Raw genomic sequence first — 26,069 nt, 5'->3', positions numbered from 1 at the left:
AAGAGCAGAGAGGCTAGGCGAATAGAATAGAAGTTCCTTGTCAGTGAGAATTGTCTTTTTTACATCCCTGGCATCTAGCAGAGTTCCTGGCATCTGGGAGGCACCAAAAGCACACAGATAATAAATAGTAGAGAAGAAATTGGAACCAAGATCTTTTGACTGTAGACCAAATACTCTGTACCACTTGGGACTGCTCTTCTCTGACCTGGGGAATTCTTTAATGACTGGCATGTGATGCCGTAATATTGATATTAGTATATTAATACTAACCAGGTGATTGCGCATTACCTGACCTATTCCTAGCCAGTCTAGATTATATGGCTAATCATTTCAAAAGTGTCCTTCACACCACCCTGGCACCTTGTCACTTAATTAGTCTTCTTTCCTCCCATATCATTGGAAGAAATATTTCTTCTCACTTCCTGTCCTGAACACTCGACTTGTGATTTTGTTACCATTTTCTATCAGCTCCTCTAGGACCTTTCTCCATTGATTATCCCTTTTCTCTCTTATATATTCAAATCCGCCTCTCTAACAACACTTTCTTTTCTTTCTACAAAGCTCTTTAAGTACCCACATCCCAAAATAATAAATAAATAGATGTTAAGCTAGCATCCTTTTTCTGTCCTTCTTATCACAACTAACCTTCTTGAAAGAGATGTTTGCACTTAATACTTTTACGTATTCACCATCCACTCATTCTTTTACCCATTTCAATGTGATTTCCATACCTCAAGATTTTATTGAATTGACTTTCTAAAAGGTAACCCAATGTCTTCCAATGATGAAATCTAAGGACTGTATTTCAGTCTCTGCCTTTGCTACTTTTGACAATACCCTTATTATTGAAATTCTTTCTACCTTAGCTTTCTATGATTCTCTGCCCACAAGACAGACCACCTCACCTCAGACTTCTTTAATGATTCTTTATCTTTCTCCCTCTCTTAAACTGTAGGCATTCTCCAAGATTCTGTTCTCAGCACTTTTTCGCTCTGCTCTCTATACTCCTACCCTTGGCATTTTCCTATGGCTTTAGCTCTCACTTCTATACTCACCCTTACATGTCTTTACCCTTCTCTTAAGCCCATGACCTGGATTTACAACCACCCACTGGACTACTTACTATGCCTAGATGTCCTGATAACACCTCTTGGAGATGAACTGATTAGCATGCACATGGCATTGGAGAGACAAGAGCTAAAAAATGTCAGGTACATGGCAGTTGTAATAGAGTTAAAGGGGATATAAGGACAAAGAAGAAAGATTTCTTTTGTTTCAGTGAGATGTAGAGATGATCTTGTGGGCCTTCAACCTGCCTAAAAAACAAACTCCACTAGGTATTTTTGGAAACAAATGTAAAATCTAACAGGATCATGGATGACAAATGTACCGTTGGATTCAGTCAGTAGTCAAAGAAAAATCTCTTTGGAAATATATGTATGTATATATACATATACATACATATACACACATTATTTTTCTCAGCTCCCACACTTTATCGGGACTGTGACTTTATTGGGACTGTGAGGCAGCCTCTACAAGGCAAATACACATCAATGCTACAGCATGTAAGTTCACCATGATTGGTCAAGAAATACAGACCAGTGGGTATAGATTTGAGATTCCATTCACTTGGATGAAGGAGGAAGTGGGGCCAGGGTGAGTATACTGGTAGAGTCTACCCAGAGATGCAGACAGAGAAGGAATTTGTGGGACAGGCTATCTATCTATCTATTTATCTCTCTCTCTCTCTCTCTCTCTCTCTCTCTCTATCTATCTATCTATCTATCTATCTCTCTATCTGACTGTCTGTCCGTCTGTCCGTCTGTGTGTCTGTCTGTCTGTCTATCTATCTCTCTTCCTACCTACCTATCTATATCATTTGTAAAAATATATATGGGTATGTATGTATATCCTGTCCACATATCTCACCTTTCCTCACCAATAGAAACTTTTGTTGTTGTTCAGCCATGTCCGACTACTCATGACCCCCTGGACTATAGCATACCCAGGCTCTTCTATCCTTCACGATCTATTGAAGTCTATCCAGGCTCATGTTCATTGATTCCATGACACTATTTGCACATTTCATCCTGTCATCCCCTTTTCCTTTTGCCTTCAACCTTTCCCAACATCAGGGTCTTTTCCAATGAATCCTGTCTTCTCATTATGATATCAAAGTTTTTAAATTTCAGCTTCAGTATTTGACCTTCCAGTGAACAGTCTAACTTATTTTTTTTTAATATTACTGATTTGATCTCCTTGCTGTCTGACGGACTCTCAGAAGTCTTATCCAGCACCACAATTTTGAAAGTGTTGATTCTGTGGCACTAAAACTTTTCTTGCAGTCCAACTCTCACAGCCATACATTGCTACTGGAAAAACCATAGCTTTGATTATAAGGATCTTTGTCAGCAAGGTGATGTTTCTGCTTTTTAGTATGCTGTCCAGATTTGTTGTAGTTTTCCTTCTAAGGAGCAAGCATCTTTTAATTTCATGGCTGTAGCCACCGTCTGCAGTGATCTTAATGCCCAGGAATATAAAATCTGTAACTACTTCCATTTCTTCTCCCTCTATTTAGTAGGAAGTGATGGGGCCAGTTGCCATATATTTTTTTTAATGTTAAGCTACAAGCCAGCCTTTACACTCTCTTCCTTCATCTACATCAAAAAGCTTCTTAATTCTTCTTTACTTTCTTCCATCCTTACCCACCTTAAAATTGAATGCAGATGATTTTTAAAATGCATCTACTATTTCCTTTTGCTAACCAAAAAAAAAAAAAAAAACCCAAAACCCAAAAACAATGAGCTGAACTGGAAGAATGACATTTTGCACACCACTCCCTGAAAACTTGTCCAGCTGATGATCTGAGCATAATTCTTCTAGAAGCCTATTTTTGGGGTTCCATATCTGTCTCGGCAATACATACCTTCCCAGCATATGGGATTGATTCAACACTAGCTGAAGTGTTTCTGGAGTTGACAAATGACCTACACAGTTTTCTTGCTTATTATCTGGCCAGTTGTGGCATTGTTCAAAACCCAGTATCCTTCAGCTGTACTTTGGTCGTAACGTTCCCTTGATTTTCACACCAACGAGAACATTTTCATGGCAAATTCAATTTTTATAGGGCCATTTAGCATGAAGGCGGGGGAACTGTCCCTCCCCTTTCAGAAACACACATCAATAGGAGAAGAAGTAATGCTACACAGCAGAGCCAAAAGCAATTTGGTGCCCAATATTAATGGCCAGATAGCAGTTCCTAGGGGACCAGAGTAATCCATAACCCCAGGAAATAGACAGACCAAGGAAGAAGTTATAACTGCCTCTCAGACAAGCAGACAGGTGGAGCAACTCTCATTCCTTGCTCATGATCACCTTGCCCTGAGCAAGGTCATTCTGCAAAACTCTTTTTGATTATCCAAGCAAAGGATAGGAAAAAAAAAACTGTCATTAAAGCTTCCCACATACAATAAAATGAAAAAAAAAAGTAGGAGGCAGGATTAAAAATATATAAGAAAGAATTACATTTTATTCCTAGAAAGTTGAGTTGGAAAGAGCTTAGCTCACCTACCAGGACAGGTGCAGAGGATGAAAGGGGGCAGTGGCAGCTGTTGATGCTTACTCATAAAAAAGTCATGGATTGAGAAACTTCAGGAGTGCAAACTAAGTTACTTGGAGTCTAATAACCCTGATATGATTCCTGCTATGAGTGATTCATCTGAGTCTTAATCCATTAGCTCTGGCTCTGGTTCTTATTCCCTGGGTCTCCCTTATCAGACAACTCCTTAACTACTGGTCTCTTGATCTAGGCAGTTCTCTAAAATGATGTGTCCCCTCACCCTGAATCACAGAATCAAGTAATTTCAGAGTTGGAAGGGTCCTCAGAGACAGGAATCCTCTAGTGCTACTTACCTTACAGATTGTCTATTTACTTACTGCTCTTAATATCAGATTGGGCTTACCCAAGGACATTCTTGTCTTCCCTCAAAGCTCAACTAAAGTCTCCTACAGGGGCAGCTAGGTGGTGCAGTACCTAAAACACCAGCTCTGGAGTCAGGAGGACCTGAATTCAAATCTGGACTTAGACACCTAACACTTACTAGTTGTGTGATTCTGGGCAAGTCACTTAACCCTAATTGCCTCACAATAAATAAATAAAATGATGCTAAAATTGTAAAAAAACAAAAAAAAACAAAAAAGAACAAAGTCTTCAACAACTGTGAAATTCTATGATTTTGTGGTCCATTTGATCTTTAAAATAAAGCCATGAATTAGCTGATTTAGGTACTATTCCCTCCCTTGTAGAGATGAGGATACTGGACCATAGAGAGAGTTTAATGATTTGCTCAAGTTAGCACAGTTATTAATAGTGAGGACTTACAAACAGGTGTGTCTGTGTGTGTGAATATATATATATATGTACACACATATTTATGTATATATGTGCATATATATATATATGTATGTTCTACTGCACCCCAGTTCCCTTAAATCTAGACTCAGTCCCAAACTAAAGTAGGAGATGGCTGCTTAAAGTTGGTTGCTACCAGTATTTTGTTTTTATCTTCTGTTTCTATGATATACCCCTAGATGTATGATCTCCTCAGTAGAAAACACCCTAATACAGTTGTCAATCTGCCCATTCTTATCCATCCTATATAATTCTTGCCACTATCTTTCCATAAATTCTCCCAGTACACCCAAAGTTGTTCTCTGAGTCTTTTAATAGTTCATAGATTTGAGCTTTTGAGTTGCCTGTTATCCCTTATTCTTGCAACTTGACCAATCTACCTTCTTTAAAAAAAATCTGAACACCAAGAAAATGAACATTTCAATATAGAAAATAGAACATAAAAAGAAGACTGTATGTGAAATAATGAATCTTCATTACATATCTCTATTTTCTTTTAAAAAGGAGACAACAAATTCCACTAATTATTTTCAAATCTGTCCTGCTTGTCTGTGCTTCCTTCTGAACTTATTTCCTTTGTGTGCTTTTAAAAATTCTTCAACAATACTCCTTTTATTTTTTTTCCTTTTTTGTCATCATTTTCTCCTCTCCAAGCTTTCTATTCCATTCAAAAATTTAAAAACCTTTATAATAAATAAACATTCATTTATGGTCAAGCAAAGGAAATTCACACAGTGGCCATGTCCTAATATGTATTTCTCTTTTTGTAATTAGGGTCCATCACTTCTTTCTAACATTATATTTTATTATTAGTCCTCTAGGAGTATAGGTGGTCATTGCTTTCATCAGAGTTCTCAAGTCTTTCAAAGTTGTTTTGTTTCCTAATATTGCTGTCATTGTATGAATTGTTCTCCTTCTTTCACTCTGTATCAGCTAATATTTCCTAAAATTCTTTGAAACCATTTCTTTCATAATTTCAGGGTATAATATTACAGTCTATAACTTTCATATAGTATTCCATAACATTCATATACCACAATTTGATCAGCCATTGTATTCCAATTTCTTTTTCCAGGAATAACTGCCTTGATGATCCTTTGTATGCCACTTAATATATTCCAATGATTATTCCTAACCAGTTGCAACCTATTTAGACCCACTATGACTCTTTCTATGCCATAATCTTGGTTCTTCTAAGACCCTAGTGTTCAGGAATTTACAGCAACATAGAATCATTGGGTATAAGGTTGCTATTAAAAAGATAGTTTTTACCTCGAGTGCCTTGTACTCATTAAAAGCATATAATTTCCTGAACACAATCCATCCCACTTTTCTCCTCCCTTTAAATTTTGGATTCAATTCTCTGCCTATCTACCATTCCTGACTAATATATGCATATTGCTGGATTAACTCCAAAGGCTCAATACATTCTTCCTCTACTTGGATTTCCCTTTGTGGATTTCTAGGCCAATCTCTTTTGAGGGGACCTGAACTTCATTTAGCATGCTCGGTATTTTTCTGGAGCCTGAGGCAATCAACCTATAGGGATCTATTTTCCATTTGGACTTTCTTTTCAAAATCTAAATTATTTCATTGCCTTATAAAGCTCATTTTTTCAATGCTAATTATTTTGGCCACTCCTCTCTATATTATTTTGAGGTATTCTCCTGTCCACCCACCAATCCTTCCCCTATCATCTTAACTTTAAAATTGCAACTTTACCTGCAAATGCAGGTAAAGTCATATTGTAACCACCAATTGGATGAAATCATGTAAAGCAGCATATGTTGTTCACTTATCAGTTTGTTTCATAAAGATACCCTTCTTGATTACGGTGATTATTTGAGGTTAACTGGAGTTGACTATCTTTAAGGTATAGTATACAGAGCATTCCAAAAGTCTTAGTGCAGTTTTAAGTTTTAATAGTTTAAAGACTCTATGAGAGTCTTTAGGAAATAAGGAGTCATTCATTGGCTGTTTTTGAGGAAGGAAATGAAATTGGCATGTTAGGAAGATAAACCTGCAGACAATTTGCTAGATGGACGAGAGGGGTGAGATCCTGGAGGCAGGGAAACTAGTTAAGAGGCTATTGCAACAACTCAGGGTTAAAGTGACTAATTTGGAGGCTAGATGGGTGGCTGTAGTGATAAAGGGGAAGAGATCTATGTGAGAGAAATGATATGTAGAGCTTGTGGCTAACTGCTAGTAGAATTAGGGGAGTTAGACACTTTGGTAGTAGAAGGTTCTTTGTTTCCTTGGTGAGAGGAATGGAGTGTAACTTCATCAAAAAGAGGTCACATCAAACTAATGTTATTTCTATTTTGGACATATATACATATACATTGCTATACATACAGGTATATACATATATACATGGACACATAAGCATGCACACACATCTATACCTATTTACACAATGCATCTTCATGTGTACATGGATATACACATGTGTAGCTATATGCATGTATTCACAAGAATATATACACATATGTATATGTAAATATATATGCTAATAATGTATCATGTAATCATGTAAAACATGTAACCATGTATACATATACCTATACCTATACACCTGTATTTTGTATACAGCATACCCTCAGAATCTTAGTGTAGTTTTAAGCTTTAATAGCTTAGTACTTTATGAAGACTTTTGGAATACCATGTATTTGTGTGTGTATGTGTATGTGCATGTGCATGTGTATATGTAAGTACATTCAGGTCACATGGGTATATATTATATGAACATGTAAATATATACACATATCAAAATATGTCTACACATCAAATGTGTATATGTAAGATATGTACAAAACCCACACATGTATTTATAATACATAATGAGCATGTGAGTCTCTATACATGTATGTGTTTGTGTGTGTATATTTACAAACACAACATATTCATGTGTGTATATACACACACACACATACATACATATATACATTGTTCAGTTGTGTCAGATTCTTTATGACCCTATGGACCATACTGTCCATGGAGTTTTCTTGGCAAACAATCTGACAAAAGCAACTCTGAGGTTTACTTGTCTAGGGTTACACAGCTGGCAAATGTCAGAGGCAGGATTTAAGCACTGATCTCCTGATTCCAGGCTTTCCACTATAAGTTGTTTCTACTACACCAAACTGTTCTATGCCAGAAAATCAATGTGAACTAGTGATTAGGTATATACCTACAATGTAAATATGATACATGTATAATGTATATATGATAAATAATGTCTAATCTTCTATATATGCACATATAAAACACACACATGTATATTTATACCTACCATATACATATGCAAATGTGTGTATACAAACTTCAACAAGATGCTCAAGAATAATTGGCCAATATACCAAATTTTTCTAAATTTTCAATAGAACAGAAAGCTTAAGATCATATGTTTAAGAACTGGAAGGGACGTGCAAGACTATCTAGTCCAAATTCCTAATTCTATAAGTAAGGAGACAATAATAACTCAGAGAGTCTGGGTAAGATAACTACCCAGGGTATGCAAGCACTAAAGGATATGAGATTTGAACCCAAGTACTCTGATGCTCTTTCTATTAACTATGCTATTTCTCTAATGCTTCCATTGTGGACAGTTTTATTTACAGAGTTAAACAAGATTCAACCATAAAATTGAAGAGGAACTCTTACCTCAAAAAAGAATTTTCTGATGTGCTAGTTTACAATGAATATCAGTCAGCTAAAATTTTGGACATTATCATCATCATTATCATCATCACCATCATCATCAGTAATAGTGGTAATAGCAACAAACATTTTTGGAATACTTTATGGCTCACACATATATTGTTTCATTTGATCTTCACAAGGACCCTGGAAAGTAAGCAGAACAAGTATTATCTCCTTTGTACAGAGGAGGATACTGAATCAGAATATATATGATATACAATGCTACATTGACCTGTGAATCCTCAGGCTTCTAACTTCAAGACTTAATAGCCATGAGTATGTGTGTGTGTGTGTGTGTGTGTGTGTGGGAGACAGAGAGACAGAGATAGAGAGACAGAGAAAAAGACAGAGACAGAGACAATGACAGAGAGACAGAGAGACAGAGGGAGAGAGAGACAGAGACAAAGACAGGGAGACAGAGACAGAGATACAGGGAGAGAGAGGTAGACACACAGAAAGAGGCAGACAGAAAGATACCGAGAGGCAGAGAGAGATAGAGACAGAGAGACAGACAGAGAGAAAGAGAGAACCTCTAAATGCGGACCCTCGATCCTTATGCTGTGCTTTGAAGTCTTCATTCAGACTCTCTAGATTTACTTGCCTCTCTTGTGCATATGCTTTGTATTAGTCTGCTCCTCTCGGTATGCAGCCTTCATCTTGGTTTCTGTTGTTAATGTCTGATCTGTATGCTTTTTTTTCATTGTTACTACAGTATTAGTGACCCTTTTTACATTAGCCCCTTAGAGTCTATTAGTCACCTCTCCCCACTGATCTGTTCTCACTCTTCAAGTCCTTATCCAGAGGGGCTTAGTAATACTTTGTAATTCTTCCCATTCTATGCATGAGTAAATAGAGGCACTGAGGATATGACCAACAGGCTAGCTACCTAGCAGCCTTTAGGATTCAGAGTCTCTCTCTGATTAAGCCAATCCCCTCCCTGGCCCATTTACTCTTTTTTCATTCATTCTTGTCAGGTGCCTTTTAGACCTGATACAAACCCCTATCTTTCTATACCACGTCACAGCTAGATCTGTTATGCTTCTAGTTCTATGGAAATATATGGCATTTTACTCATTTTAGGGAATGAAAGGCTCCCATGCAGGTCATAGGATTATTTCATTGGCCACCCATGATCAAAGCCTGCCCTCACACATCCAAAGGAGAGAGAATAGAACCCCGTGCTGGACCTCCCTGAAGAGAAGCCAAACCCTTCCTTACATGACTACTTCTTGTCCTATTGCTTTTGTAATTGAGCCAAGCTCTGAAAGGAGATTTAATTTACAAACTTCTAATCCAGAATCAAAGTATAACTAAGCTGGGGGTTTCCAGGGACTAGGAAGCTGAGCTGCTGTATAACGTGCCAAGGAAGTTTAAAAAGAGAGTTCAAGAGTTCCCCAGGTGAAAAAAAAAAAGCTAGGGGAAGCTAGGTGGAACAGTAGATAGAGCACCAGCCCTGTATTCAGGAGGACCTGAGTTCAAATCCAGCCTCAGGCACATAACACTTACTAGCTGTGTGACCCTGGGCAAGTCACTTGACCCCCACTGCCCAGCCAAAAAAAAAAAAAAAAGAGTTCCTGGGTGATTGAGGGCACAGAGAATTAATCCCTCTCTTCCACCTTAGCTGTCTTTCTCTTTGACTCTTTGAGATAGGCCAAAGCTCATATCCACCAAGCACAACCATTTATTAAGCATCCACTATATGTCATACACTGGGCTAGGTACTGGGAATATAAAGACAAATCAAAACAACTCCTGCCCTCAGTGAACATCCATTCTATCACAGAAAGCAATATGCACATATCTAGGTATATTCAAAGGCTGTATACAAAATAGATGTAATGTAATTTTGGGAGAAAGACACTAGCAGCTACAGCAGATCAGGAAAGATTACATATAGAATGTGGTGCTTGAGCGGAATCTTCAAGGGAATTAGACATTGTAAAAGGGGAAACTGAGAAAAGACTGCATTCCAGGCATGAAGGACAGTCTGTACAAAGGCACAAAGATAGGAAATGTATGAAGACCCAAAAGTAGATCAATTTGTCTGAATTACAGAGGGTGTGAAAGGAAAGACCGTTTCATAAGGTTTGAATGTTTGGTTGAAGCCAGGCTGTGGAGGGGTCAAAATGCCAAACGGACCAGTTAACGTTTGATTCTAGAGGTAATAGAGAACCATTGGAGCTCATTGATTAGAAGAATTACCTGCTCAGACCTGAGCTTCAGGAAAATCACTTTGGCAGCTGCCAAAGGGAATGAAGAATAATAACTTACCCTTAAAACAAAATAAAACAAATAAAAAAAAACCTGGATCTATGCTTTCAATGGTGTGAGGAACTTTCAGTGAGAAAACTTCACATACTAGTTCAGATCAGTATCCAGTCTTCAGCTTGTAATCTCAGCATTGCCTTGGATGTCAATATGCTAAATCACCTGCCCAGGATAACTTAGCCAGTCTATGTTAGAAGCTAAACTTGAGCCCAGGTCTTTACGACTCCAAAATTAGCTCTTTCCCATGATGCCCCAATAACAATAGCTAACACTGATATACCATTTTATGGTTTGGCAAAACCCTTTATATGTTACCTCATTTGATCCTCACAAGGACCCTAGGAGTAGATGCTATTATTATCTCTATTCTATAAATAGGGAAGCTGAGGCTGAAAGAGATTAAGTGACTTGTCCACCATCAAACAATAGTTAAATGTCTGAGGCAATATTGAGCAAAAGTCATCCTGATTCCTGGTCTAGTGAGAGAAATGATTATTTCTCTATTGTATTTAATAACTGATTAATGAATTAGGACCAAGGTTTTTCTCCTTTTCTTCTTCTTCATCTGGAAATCAAGCAGTATGGGAAATCTTGAGCAAAGACTTACCCAGGCTAAGATCTAATCAAAGACAGTTAAGAAATTCTAAGTCTAGGTGAATGGGTAGATACCTGTTCATTGTGTTTATTCAGACAGGTCTGGAAAAATGTGGATTCTCCCTTTTGTCAGACAGGTGATATGGGAATTAATAAGTCTCTTTGACCAACATTTGGGTTCTCAGTGTCACATACCTCCAGACCTTCATTGGAAAAAGTCCATCTCTTATTATAATATTCATTCTCTCTCATTACTTTTTTAAGCAGAGTTGATTGCCACCTTCAGGAACACCCATCCTTCCAAGGGCATATAAGAATTGAGTGGGTTCCATGAGGAGTCTTTGGCATTTGAGATTGTCACTGACGCTTTTATGAATAAAATGCTAGCATTATTAATAAAATGATTGATTACTCAGGAACTATGTCTCTCAAACTTTTTAAACAACACACTAGTACACTATCCCTAAGCAACGTAGAAGCCTTTATAGCTAATGTTCATATAGTGCTAAAAGTTTTCATAGTCCTTTCCTCAGAACAACACTCTGAGGTAGGTCATGGAAGTATTCTTATTGCTTTATTAAAGATGAAGAAACTGAAACTCAGAGAGTTTTGAGAGCTGGGATTTTAATCCATGTATCCTGATGTGTTAGTGAAATCAGTGATTTTACCACTATACCTCTCATTCCTTGGGTTTCCCCTTCATTCAACAAGGGAAAGGAAAGAAGGTCCAGGAGGCATGAAATGATCCCCATCTATCTAATTCACTCCTGGGATGAAGACTAGGTACCTCATCTGGGGGTGAGGTCACGGGCACCAAAGAAGGTAGAAGGTGAGGTCTGATAGAGAATGACTTAGGCAGTTCCATATGCCAAAAAGCCCAGTTCTCCCAAATGGACAACAATAGGTGAAGGTTTGGCTTTGATCAAATGGAAAACATGCCTGCTTACTCTTTGGACTGTGCTAGATAGTTTGTTCAAGAGTCAAAGTCAGTTTGAGGGATTGCCAGGATTTGTTGTGACCCTGACTTTTGTAAAGTCTCCTGGTGCCTTTATGATGACTCCTAACTGCTCAGGGCCCTCCATTTAGTCATCTTCTTAAAGATCCCTTGCTCCCAAGCTTCCCCTTCCTCCCACATGTTCCCAGTGCATGGTGCAATGGAAGTAGTGCTAAATTTGGAGTCAGAACATCTCATTCCCAATCTCACCTCTTTTACTTCCTAATTGTATGAATTTGGGTAAGTTATTTAATCTTTCTGGGCCTTATGATGAGTTTCCTCATCTAGAAAATTAGAGAGTTTGACTAGATCACCTCTACACTTAAATCTGTGATCCAATATAATGCTAATTCCAGTTGTTATGGGAGACACTTTGTTGAGGTCTTTTTGGCCATGGAATCTTAAGACTTCACATTTATACAGTTATCAACACGGCTTTTTCCTCCAAATGACTTTATGAGGTAGAGATTGTTATTATCCTCATCCTGTAAATGAAGAAACTGAGGCCCAGAACAGTTTTTTAACTTGCTCAGGGTCACATAGCTGAGAAATGTCATAACCAGGATTAGAACCTGTGTGGTTTGACTTCAGACTCAATGATCATTCTACCATATTATCCAAGTGCTCCCTTACTTTGCCTGCTTGAAGCATTGACCTTGGTTAACCTGGATAACCCTCTGGATAAAAGAGGATGACTACTCAGGGTTAGAGAATCATGCCCCTAAGTAATGGAAATAGCTTCATATTCCTGAAGCCTTTATGTAGTTAATCAATTGAGATTTGCATACTATGATAGCACATCTTTGGCATTCTCTTTTATTATGAAAAGATTGCCTACTAAAGTTGAGTATATGAGAAAACCACTGCATAATTAATCCAAAATGGGGTAATTGCCCTTGCATGAGCAATTGCCAGTTTATTAGATTGCTTACTCTCTGAAAATTGTTGAGTGTTCGAACACTTAAGGAGCATTTAGCAAGATTGCCATAGCTACAGTTTCTCTTCCTATTTACTTAGTATTATCTATCCAGTGACCCCCCAATCAGCAAATTTAATACCAGATACTTTATAGAAATACAAATTGACCTGGGGATGTCTGAATGCATTTCTGTCTCATTGACTGCACTTGGACTATTTTGTTTGGGTCACTATCACCTCTGCATTGACAAAGCTTTGCTTAATGTTGTAGGCTAGTACTTGCTTTCGTCTAATGCCAAAAAAAATCAAGTTTAAAAACTTCAGGATAATTTTAGGAACACACAATGAAGAGCTGATCATATCAATCATCCGTACAAGTGGAAGTCACCAACCGCCAGCCTGAGATCCATTTGGGCCTGCTACCTGTGTAGACTTGGATATCACTTAATATTGTGGGGCTTTAGTTTGTTCATTTGTAAAATGAAGGATAATAGGATTTAGAACTTAGATATTGTCAAGTTCCACCACCTTATTTTAGAGATTAAGAAATGGATCCAGAAAAATGCATTGACTTACCCAAGGTCACAGAGGTAGTAAGTGGTGGAGCTAGGACTTAAAATCTAGTCATCAGACATCAAGAACAACATTCTATCTATTATACCATGCTAGTTAGATTAGAGTTTTCTATAGCAACCATCCTCTCCAAATAAAAATGATTTTTGTATATGTTTTACATATATATAGTATTCATTTATATGTACCTGTTATTTCCCTCTAGTAGAATAGATGCCCCTTGAGGACAGGGACTGCTACATTTTTGTCTTTGTATTCACAGTGCCTACATTCTAGGTGTTTAATCAATGCTTATTGAATTTAATTGCAATTCCCTTCTAGGATAAATCTAAGATACCATGATGAAACAATCTTAAGAAAATCTTAACCAGGAACTCTCTACTTACTATGCTGTCCCAGTCTGAGACAGCTAGATGGTACAGCAGATACCAGTCCTGTTTCTGAAGTCAGGAAGACCTGAGTTCAAATCTGACCTCAGAAAGGTACTAGCTACCTGGGAAAGTTACTTAACTCTTATTTACCTCAGTTTCCTTGATGGTAAAATGGGGATCACAATAGCACCTACTTGACTGGGCTGTTGTGAGGAACAAATGAAATATTTGTAAAACACTTAGTGTGGCACATAATAAGTACATAATAGATACTTCTTTCCTTCCCTTTCCCAGTTCCCTAGTGTGCACCATGCCCCTACCTGCTATCCACTTACACTTCTCCAAGGTACACCAGTATTCTTAATAGGGAATGAAGTACCACCCTATACTCTTGGCACTTCAGATACTTCAGGGATCATGTCTGTACAAATCTCTCAACACAGTATTTACTCCACTCAAGGCATTAGGGAAAATCTCAAAAGAAGGTAGAAATCTTGGTTGTTATTGCATAGCCCAATGATAGATGGAAACATACTGTTTGTGTATGTGTGTTGTGTGTGTGTGTGTGTGTGTGTGTGTGTATGTGTGATTTACATAAAACCCTATGACCTTTTTTATGCAGCAGCCCCTGAGGAGATCAGGAAACATCTAAAAGAGGAGGAGGTATTGAACTGTGCTTTGAGGAAAGCTAGAGATTCTAGGACGTCAAATTGAGGACATTCTAGGTATGGGAGACAGCCTAGAGTCAGGACATGGGTTCAAATCCTTCCTCTGATACTATCTACGTGAACTTGAGCAAGTGACATTACTTTTGGTCTTTGGTTTCATTATTTTGAAAATGAAGAGGTTGGACTCTGAGGTCCCTTGAAGCTCTAAGATCCTGTGCATGTGCAGTTCTCCCTGGTGCTCACCACTACAAATGGTTCTCATGGCATCACTTGGTACTTATTTGATGCCAGGGAAATGTATAAGTAGCATTATGAGGAACATGAATATTGAATAGATTAGTTTCATTGCATTTATTCATATGGAAAAGGCTATTGAGCCTTTAAAAAAAGACAATGATATTCTTCAGGTAGGAGCTGAACTTAGTCATTGATCATTCTTGACAGGTGAACAAACATTATTGGTAAAATTCCTTGGTGTAGGCTTGGGCCTAGGATTTTCCAGCAGATGCCTTGGCTTCTTTTCATGAAACTACCCATTTGCTTGAATAAAGGGTATCAAATTATCTAGTATACTTTCATGGAGATATGTTTGTGGACAGGGGAGTGAGGACTACTCTCACTCTCTCTTCTAAGACTAGATGCTAGTAGCAAGGAACAGATATATCACCATGTGAAAAATCAACCTAGCTGGCTATATTTGTAGCCAGAAGCTCAGGTTATCCTTTCCTTTATGGTCAAAATGACCTTGCCTACAAGTCCATAATACAGAGAGTGTTGGATCAGAAGATCTGCCTCTAGGGTCTGTGCCCTGGTGAACTCTGTCACAACTAGGCTTGTCCCTGTTCATTCCCTAACTAGTGGCATTTCCAGCAACAACCTTTCTGTGATTCAGGATCTCTGTCCCTTCTCCCTCTATGGGACCACCTTTCAGGGTCACTCCTTGCACAGGGCCTTGAGTCCTAACATCACAGCCTTTTCCCCAGGTCCTCCCCTCCACACTTAATCTCAACATTCAATTGAATTTGTCAATATAAGAATATTTGGGAGGTGCTTGCCCCAGACACAAGAACTGCTGGTTACAGTTCTGTCATACCCCCTGAGGCCACATTGTCAAGATCTGCTCTTCTTGGCTACCAGGACTTCAATTATTTATTCCTTCTTATTTCCAAACTTCCACAACCTTGTCTCTTCCTACTGCCCCTATAGAAACTTAATAGTCCAGGATTTCACCCTCAAGCTCTCTCTCTCTCTCTCTCTCTCTCTCTCTCTCTCTCTCTCTCTCTCTTTCTCTCTCTCCTCATTTCTTTCTCTCACTCTCTGTCATTGTCTCTCTGTCTCTGCCTGCCTATTTCTTTACTGTTTGTTGGTCAGTCTCCCTATCTCTGTCTCTTTACCTCTTTCTCTCCCAGTCTCTGTCTCCTCTGTCTCTCTTTGTCTCCATTTGCCTGCCTGCCTATCTACTGCATGCCTGTCTATCTTTGTCTCTTCATTTCTCTTTTTCTGTCCCTTTCTCTCCGTTTCTCTGTGGGAAGTCAGAGGACCTTAGTTCAAATTCTGCTTCTTATGGATGACCTTGAGCAAGTCTGGGTTTCAGTTTCTTCTTCCGTGCCATGAGAGGGTTGGACTAGATATCATCTAACATTCCTTCCAACTCTCAAGCTATGATGTTCAGCATCCAAAGTCACAGATAAATAATCTGACACATTTCTGCCATTGTGCTCATTGGAGAGGGATAAAGTAACCAATTAACTCATGAGCAACTGTCTTTTCTCCGTTCTCAGGGAGAGTAACACAGCAGTGCTGCAGAACTGTAGAGTTGGAAGGAACATCAGACATCATTTAGTGCACCCTACAGCTGAAAAACAATCCCCCCCCCAGAATATCTCCCCAAAGGGGTCATCTAGTCTTTGTTCCTTTGGGAAACTAAATGGTCCAGTGGATATAGCCTTGGGCCTGGAATCAGGAAGACTGGGTCAAATCCAGTGTCAAACCCTTACTAGCTGTATGACTCTGGGGTACGCATTTAACTCTGTTTGCCTCAGTTTCCTCACCTGTAAAATGAGCTGGAGAAGGAAATGACAAACCACTCCAGTATCTTTGCCAAGAAAATTCCAAATGCGGTCGTGAAGAGTCCTACATGCCTGAAAATGACATAATAACAACCATCACCTTCTTTCTTCCGTAGACTATCATTACTACAGGTGAAGATCAACATTTGTGACTGACATGTCCTACTTTTGACTCCTATTGAGCCTGCAGTACACCAAAACCCTGAGATTTTTTGCACATGAACTGTTTTTCATTTGGTTGGTTTTTGTCATACTGCACTTGACCCATCCTGTCCCAACTTCTGGAGTTGATTTTTTTAACCCAAATGTAAGATTATGCATTTTTTCTTATGTATTTTTTCCTATTAAATGTGGTTTTATATTTCCACTAGCTGAGATCTTGATTCTCATCCAATGTATTAACTGTCTTTCTCAGCTTTCTGCCATTATCAAATTGTATAAGTATGACATCTATATTTTTATTGAAGCCACTCATAAGAATTTTGAATAACACAAGACCAAAGAAACATCCCTGGGACATTCTACTATATACTTCGCTTCAGGATGTGATTGAGTTAATAATCATTACTCTTTCAGTCTGGACATTTAGCCAATTATAAATGCACCTAACTATACTATAGATGAGCCCACATTAAACCATCTTATTGATAAGGATATCATAGGATAATTTGCCATATGCCTTACTAAAATCCAGGCCTTCTGTATCTATGACAATTTCATGATGCACCGCAGTAGTTACCTGTCAATAAAGGAAATGAAAATGGTGTACCATGACCTCTTCTCAATAGTGATTGCCACTTTCTTTTCCAAAAGCTCATGTGACATTTCTTTACTAATACATTCTAAAATTTTATTAGGTGATTTATTTCTTCACAAGACATTATGCAAACAGTATTATTGGAATATTATAGTGGCCATAGATTAGGAAAGGCTAAAATTCTTTAACTTGTTTGAAACCAAGATGTCCCAGCAAATATGTAAAGATGGGTAATCTGAATAAATTAAATTTTACTCACTGGGCACCTACTGTAATTCCCTACTTCCCTACTCTATACTATAGACTGCAGTATATTCAAAATAAGGACAAGAAAGTGGCAAACCAATCCAGTATCTTTGCCAAGAAAAAACCCCAAATGGAGTCATGATGAGTTGGACAGGACTGAAAACTAATCATCATCCTCAACAACAATGTATTAAAAACAAGTAGAAGACAGGGTCTATGCCCTCAAGGAATTCACAGTTTAGTTTGGAGTGGTTAGGCCAAATATCAGCCATGGAACATTTAAGGAATAATTAAATAGTAAACTCCCTGATATTGATTGTAAGTATAATGGGAGTGCCAAAAAGGGAGGGAAAGATTATAATAGGCAAGGAAGGGTTCCTGGCCATGGTATCATTTAGATCATATAGAATGATCATCAAGTAACATTTAGATCATCAAAGTGTCATTTAGATCATATAGAATGGGATCCTAAGGGATAGCTTAATTTGGAAGAGTAGAGAGAGAGAGAGAGAGAGAGAGAGAGACAGAGAGAGAGAGAGAGCACTTTAGAATCATGGTAGGAAGATAAGTAGAAGAACCAAGCTTAAGGAAGAGCGAAGGAACAAATAACCAATGAAGTACAAAATGGTGGGGAAATTTTTCTTTTAGGAAAAAATTGTAGATTTATGAGGACAGAAACCAAAAAGAACTATCTCTTCATATAACTTGGGAGCAGGACAACTAAAGTTGATAAAACATTTATTACTCTTTTAAAATGTTTATTCTTTGTCTACTTTCATCAGCTAAACTGGCTGATCTTGCATAGATTAAAATATTGTCCAAATATTAGTAATTCATCAGGAAGGGAGAGGAACGCTAAGGATAGCTTTATAACGTAGTCTCAAAAATGTGGCCAAGGGGGGTGGAGCCAAAATGGCAGAGGGAAAGCAGTGACTCCCTTGAGCTCTCTCCCAAAGCCCTCCAAATACCTAAAAAAAAAGGCTCTAAACAAATTCTAAAGCAGCAGAACCCACAAAAAGACAGAGTGAAACAAATTTCCAGCCAAAGACAGCCTGGATGGTTGATTGGAAAGGTATATTGCGCTGGGCAGGGAGAGGAGCACAGTTTGGTGTGGGTGCACAGGCCGCAGCAACCCTGGAGCAGGCCTCAGAGGATTGAATCGCAGGCAGCTGTGGCGGTTTCCAGACTTCTTAACCCCTGAATGCCAAAGACAACTTAGAAGGTCAGTGGGAAAAGTCTGTGACTGCGGTGAGAGAAGAGCTAGGTCTCAGCCTCAAGTCTTGAGCATGGCCTGGGGCTGTGGCTGTTCCCTGAGCTTCTGGCCCACAGACTGAGGGGGAATGAAGTGGCTGATCAGAGGGAGATTGCAAGGATCTCTTTGCCAGTGCTGAGGCAGGAATCTCTTGCTTTACAGTGCTTGGATCTGGGTCACAGTTCTGAGGGGTGGGCCTGGGGCAAGGAGGAACACTGGTGTGGTGGAGCCTGTTGGGGTGGTGGAGAGGGGAGAAAACACTTCGCCCCTTATCAAAACACCTTGGAAGAACTGAAAATTTACAGGTCCCTAGAAGTACCTTTGAAAACAGCTGTACAAACCCCTGAAGCTTGGGACAGTACACTTTTCACATTGGAAGCAGACTTTTACCTTAACAAAGAGTTTAAAACTCAAGTAATTGGCCGGGATCATAAGTAAGCAGCACAAGAAGAGTCAGACTATATTATCTTACTTTGGTGACAAAGAAGATCAAAACATAAAAGCAGAAGAAGACAACAAAGCCAAAGCTCCTACATCCAAAGCCTCCAAGAAAAAATATGAATCAGTCCCAGGCCTTGGAAGAGCTCAAAAGGGATTTTGAGAAGCAAGTAAGAGAAGTAGAGGAAAAACTGAGAGTGATGCAAGAAAATCATGAAGAACAAATCAACAGCTTCCTAAAGGAGACCCAAAAAAATACTGAAGAAAATAACATCTTAAAAAATAGCCTAACCCAAATGGCAAAAGAGGTCTAAAAAGCCAATGAGAAGAATGCCCTAAAAAGCAAAATTGGCCAAATGGAAAAGGAAGTCCAAAAGCTTACTGAAGAAAATACTTCCTTAAAAATTAGAATAGAGCAATTGGAAGCTAGTGACTTTATGAGAAATCAAGACACTGTAAAACAAATCCAAAAGAATGAAAAATTAGAAAACAATGTGAAATATCTCATTGGAAAAACAACTGACCTGGAAAATAGAACGAGGAGAGAGAATTTAAAAATTATTGGACTATCTGAAAGGCATAATCAAAAAAAGAGCCTAGACATCATCTTTCAAGAAATTATCAAGGAAAACTGTCCTGATATTTTAGAACTAGAGGGCAAAATAGAAATGGAAAGAATCCACCGATCTCCTCCTGAAAGAGATCCCCAAAGGAAAACTCCTAGGAATATTGTATCCAAATTCCAGAGTTCCCAGGTCAAGGAGAAAATATTGCAAGCAGCCAGAAAGAAACAATTCAAGTATTGTGGAAAAACAATCAGAATAACACAAGATTTAGCTGCTTCTACATTAAGGGACCACAGGGCATGGAATGTAATATTCCGGAGGGCAAAGTAGATAGGATTACAACCAAGAATCACCTACCTAGCAAAACTGAGTATAATCCTGCAGGGGAAAAAATGGTCATTCAGTGAAATAGAGGACTTTCAAGCATTCTTGATGAAAAGACCAGAGTTGAATAGAAAATTTGATTTTCAAATACAAGACTCAAGTGGAACATGAAGAGGTAAACAGGAAAGAGAAAATCATAAGAGACTTATTAAGGTTGAACTGTTTACATTTCTGCATGGAAAGGTGATATATGTAACTCATGAGACCTTTGTCAGTATTAGCATAGTTGGAGGAGAAAAATTATATGTATGTATATATAGATATAGATAGATAGATGGAGGGCACAGGGTGAGTTGAAAATGAAGGGGTCATATCTGGAGAATAAAATTAAGGGGTGAGAGAGGAACATACTAGGAGAAAGAGAAAGGGAGAGGTAGAATGGCATAAACTATCCCACAAAAAAAAACCCAGAAAAGAAAAGGCTCTTATGGTGGAGGGGAAATGGGGGAAGGTGAGAGGGAATGAGTGAATCTTATTATTATAGGATTTGATTTAAGGAGAGAATAACATACACACTCTATTGGGTGTGGAAATCTGTCTTACCCTACAGGAAAATAGGGGGGGGGAAGGGGACAAGAGAGTAGGGGAATGATAGAGAGGAGGGCAGACTGGGAAAGGGAGTAATCAGAAGCAAATACTTCTGAAGAGGGAGAGGGTCAAAAGAGAGAATAGAATAAATGGGTGGGCGGGATAGGATTAAGGGAAATAGAGTTAGTTTTTCACAACATGTCTACTATGGAAGTGTTTTGCAAAACTGCACATATATAACCTATATTTAGTTGTTTGCCTTATCAATGAGGGTGGGTGGGGAGGGAGGAGGGGAGAAAATTTGGAACTCAAAGTTTTAAAAACACATGTTTTAAAAAAATGTTTTCACATGCAACTGGGAAATAAGAAATACAGGAAATGGGGTACAGAAATCCATCCTGCCCTACAGGAAAATTGAGGGGGAAGGAGATAAGAGAAGGGGGGGGAGAGATAGAAGGGAAAGCAGATTAGAGGAAGGGGTATTTAAAATGCATGCCATCTTGGGGTGGGGGGAGGGGTGAGATGGGTTGAAAATTTGGAACTCAAAATCTTGTGGAAGTAAATGTTGAAAATAAAAAAATAAATAAAAATTACCATAAAAAATAAATTAAAAAACAAAAATAAAAAAAATATAAAAAAAAACAAAAATAAAATAAAAAAAAATGGCCAAAAAAAAGCATGTGAAATAAAATGTTAAGAGAACACTTTTTTTCCCTCTAATGGATTAAAAAGACAAATTTATATGCTAGGAATTAATGATTGTCTTCCCCTCCCTTTTTGGTGAATACTTTAGAGTTGGAGAAGGGGATTTAATTTTGACAATGAATGTAACATGAGGCAGCAGTATCATGTGCAGGTTAATAACTCCAATGGAATCTGAGGCCACATTTATGGGTGCATAGTGTCCAGATCTGAGAAATTGATAGTTTCACTGTTCTTCATGCTAGAACACATCTGGCCATTTGGTTTGAGTGTGGTTTTACATTTTTGGAGGGACATTGTCAAATCTAAGGACAGCCACAGTAGAGGGAACTGGATTATGAGTAATCTGGAAATCATGCTGGAAAGGATGTCCTTGTTCCTCTTTCCTCCTAAATACCTACCCCATCATACACTTACATTGGCCCTATGTCCTACTTCTTGAGACATGTGAATTCAAGATAACTACATCCTGAGATCAGTTTTAGCTTTGCATAGGAAGTGCATAAAAAAATTCCTGCCTTACAAAAGTCTTGTTTGTTATTTAAGTTTGATATTTAGTTCATATTCTTGTTGTCTATTATTCACATTTCCAGCCTTGATTCTGTCCCCTTGTTTCCCAATTTCCTTTCCTGGGATTACCCAATCATATGTTTGCTAATCTTAAGAACTTTAGCCTTCCTATTTTACATGATAGTACATGTATAGCCTATATCTGATTGTAGAGAGGAAAGAAGGGAGGGAGGGATAGAATTTGGAACTCAAAACAAAAAAAAATGTTAAAAATTGTTGTAGTATGTAATTGGGAAAAATAAAATAACATATTTTTTTTTAACAAAGAACATTGATTTCCTGATCCATATTTCCCAAACTCTCACCCTCTGGACTTTAGATTCATAGAATTCTCAGAGATGAACTCTTTGAGGACATGGACTATTTTTATTTTTTTTATTCCTCTCACACCCCATGCTTAGAATAGATATCAAGTCTGGCACTTAGTAAACCTTATTAAATGCTTGTGGAATTTTTCATGGACCTTTTTGGATATGTGAGATTTTGGATATGTGAGAACTTCTGTCACCCTAACCTATTTCATCCCATCCCATCCCATCCCACCCCATCCCATCCCATCCCATCCCATCCCATCCCATTCTACAAACATTTATTCAGTCTCTACAGTATACTAGGGTTGTGTTGCTCTGGAGATTTAAATACAAAAGTGAAGTAGGCCTTGTCTTCAAAAAACTTACCTTTTGTTGGGTTGATCCAATATGTTAATAAATGTAAAGCACTTTCAAGTGCTATAAAATGTTATTATTATAATTATTGAAATAACACATGCACAGATAAATAAATAAAATATATACAATGAAACTTAGCATGATTTCAGGGGTCTGGAGCAGATATGAAAAACTGGGGAAATCAGGAAAAGTCTCTTTTGGAGGTGGCACATTTAGAAAATGAGTAATTGTTATGGGAACTGCCTTCAGCAATAAGTCATGGCATCTATGACTTAGGGTTGAACCAGAACCCCAGATTTCTAACATGTCCATCTGTCCATTACATTGCCTCTTGCCGATCTCATCTGTAAACCCCCTCTACAATGTCTCAGGTAAATTATTGTTCAGTTTTCCCTTTGAAGGCCTCCACTTACAGGGGGAAGGGGGCTGGCATCTCTAAAAGCAGTCTATTTCACTTTGTAAAGCTCTGATTACTAGGAAGTTTTTCATTAAATCAAGTCCCAATTTGCCCTTTTGCAAGTTCTGTCTATTTAGCTCCTATATCTGTTCCCTGGTTTTAGGATACTATCTCAGACATCCTTAGAAATATCACAATGAACAGCTAATAGCAATCTGAATTCTAGTTGTTTGGAATGGAAGGAAACATGCAGAATAAAAATCAGATAATCAGGGGATAGGAGGCAAAACTTGGTCCCTAGCATTAAGGAGTTCACATTCTAATAGAGATTTTCTTTTTTATAAACATTTATTTATTTTTGACCATTCTTTTTTTTTTTTAACATTTTTAGTTTGAAAATCTCCCCCTTCCTTCAGTCCCTCCCCCACCAACTGAGAAGGTAAGTAATATATCAATTATACATATGAAGTTATGCAAAATATATTTCCATATTAGCCAAGTTACAAAAAAAGCAAGAAAAATAAAGTGAAAAAAGTATACTTCAATCTGCACTCAGAATTCATCAGTTCTCTCTCTGGAGGTATATAGTATTTTTCTTTGTGTAAATAATAATGTACATACAAGATCTATACAGGGCAAAAAGAAGGTAATCTCAGAGGGAATTGGATGGAGGAAAAGGACAATGCATGGCCTCCTCCAGAAGGTAGGACTTAGCTGATTCCTGAAGGTAACCAGGGGAACTAGTTTTCAGAGATGAGGATGGAGAACATTCAGACATAGGAGACAAACAGTGCAAAGCACATAGGAGATGGCATTTGGGTATGAGGACCATCACGTAGATCAGCACTGGCCTAGATACCTTATCCCCCAAGATGAGTTTCTGGGAGGTACAACCTTTTCTCGAAGAAAGGGAAACTCCTGAGACTCTAATATCTCCCTGTTTTGCCCTTCATTCAATGAGAATTTTCTCTAATATCTCCTAGTGGTACCAACAATTGAACTAGATCTTACCTCTTGCTCACCCCAGGCTCTCAACAGCTTCCTCCTCTCCTTTGCTTTTATCATATTCTTCCACAGACACTCAGAAAGGTTGAAAGAAACCGCTTATCACTCTATTCTCCAAACCAGGACAGTTGGAGAGCCTTCTTCTTTCCCTGTTGTGCTTTGCCTTTCCTTTCTCTGCCTAAGTGACTTCCTTCCATGTTATGCTATCTCCTCTGCTCTTCCCCTATTCTCAGCTCCCACCCCAAATAAAAAGCTGGCCAACATTACACACTGATTTACCTGTGCAAGAGCGTGAATACCAGTTAAAGAAGTTAATTTGATTATTCCTATTTTCCTTCTCCTTAGTTTCCTTATATTTTTTGTCCTCCTAAGTAATCTTAATCCTAAATGTTCTTCATTGGCTCTCAATCAATATGAGAGGATTTTTTTTTAACTAGCTTTGTCTCACCCCTGAGTCATAGAAAGTTTATTTCCTTCCTTGGTCTTTTCTCCTTAGCTGTACTTACCTTGCTTGTGTTCTCATTTGAAGTGTTTTTGTGTTGAATAGTCTGATTACTTTTGGTTTCTTTCAGAAAAAAATATTTCAAATACCACACTTTAATGAAAGTCCTATTTGGGGGCACACGACTGTAATCCTTGCTGCTGAGAAAGGCTGATGAGAGATCACTTGAGCTTGAGAGTTCTGAGCTGCTAAAGCACAAAGTCTGGCACTATTGTTGTGAGTTCTGGGAAGAGAGGGTCATCAGACTAATTAAAGAGGGGTTAATTTGCCCAGTAGGAAAAATAGAATAGATCAAAGCTTCTGTTATCATCACTATTGATATTGGACTTGTGAATGGCTGCTGGACTTCCAGCCTGGATGGGATATGGGAAACCGAATCTCATGGGGAAAAAATAATTCATTTTTTTTTAAATTGATGTTTAGGTTTTCTGGGATATATTATTATATGATATAAATTAATGACCTTTTTCTCCCTGTAAGAGTTATTATAAATCTTTCCTTTGATTTTTTTATGAATAAATAGTCCCAAGGTATTAAAATTAATTTTTATTGGATATTTAAAGGTTATCTCTTCGTATGACATTGATATTGTGAAGGTAAATACATTATTGTTTGGTGATTTTCTGTTGGTAATCTATGGATTCCATTGATCTGTAATTTTGCCCTTGGTTCTCTATACTTCTGAGAACTTTTTTGAGTATTTATTTCATTTAGTAATCTGCTAAGGCTATTTAATTTATTGTTGCTTTTTCTCTTGGGGCATTTATGATCCTGAAATTTTCTCTACTTAACCTATTCTCAAGATCAATCTCTGTCTTATATGGAAATGCATTTTTCCACGCTTCTGTCATTTGAGTATGCTTTGCAAAATTTATTTCCATATCTGTATTTTTGAGTGTTTAATCTTTTTAATAGCCTCTACTGTTTTGGAACTATTCTGAATCAATTGTTTGAATTGTGTATTTAATCATGTCTAATTGGTTTCTTCTTCGCAAGCCCTGATTTTCAAGCTAATTTTTGTCCTAGATTTAATCCTTTTTTTTCCTTCTTTTAATTTGTTTACTTTTTTCTTTTTTTGAATCATTTCATAGTTTCTTGCTGAGGAAGGGTCCTCTAAAGTTGTTGTCTTGCTTCTTATTAATTGTGGATTTTCAGGTTGTCTTCCATGGCTACCTCATATTTATTCATTACCTTGTATCATTTGTAGTTTGTTGACTCATTTTTTTCTTTTCTTCTCTTCTTTTTTTTTGTGTGTGAATCTCACTGCTGGTTTTTCTATTTGAGAGCTGAACTGATTTCTATCCTGTGTTTGCTGTTGTTTTTGTCTTCTACCCTTTCTTTCCTGAGCATTTAGCACTATATTAGGCCTTCACCGTTTGGTACTTTCCCATTCACTTTTATCTGTTTTCTTTTCATTAGACTGGCAGGGTTTTCCTTTCTCTTCTCTTCTCTTCTCTTCTCTTCTCTTCTCTTCTCTTCTCTT

The sequence above is a fragment of the Vombatus ursinus genome, unplaced genomic scaffold (genome assembly GCF_900497805.2).
Source record: "Vombatus ursinus unplaced genomic scaffold, bare-nosed wombat genome assembly UNPS02014789.1, whole genome shotgun sequence".
NCBI lineage: Eukaryota > Metazoa > Chordata > Mammalia > Diprotodontia > Vombatidae > Vombatus > Vombatus ursinus.
The sequence above is the reverse complement of the archived record's forward strand: the minus strand, read 5'-3'. Positions refer to the sequence as shown.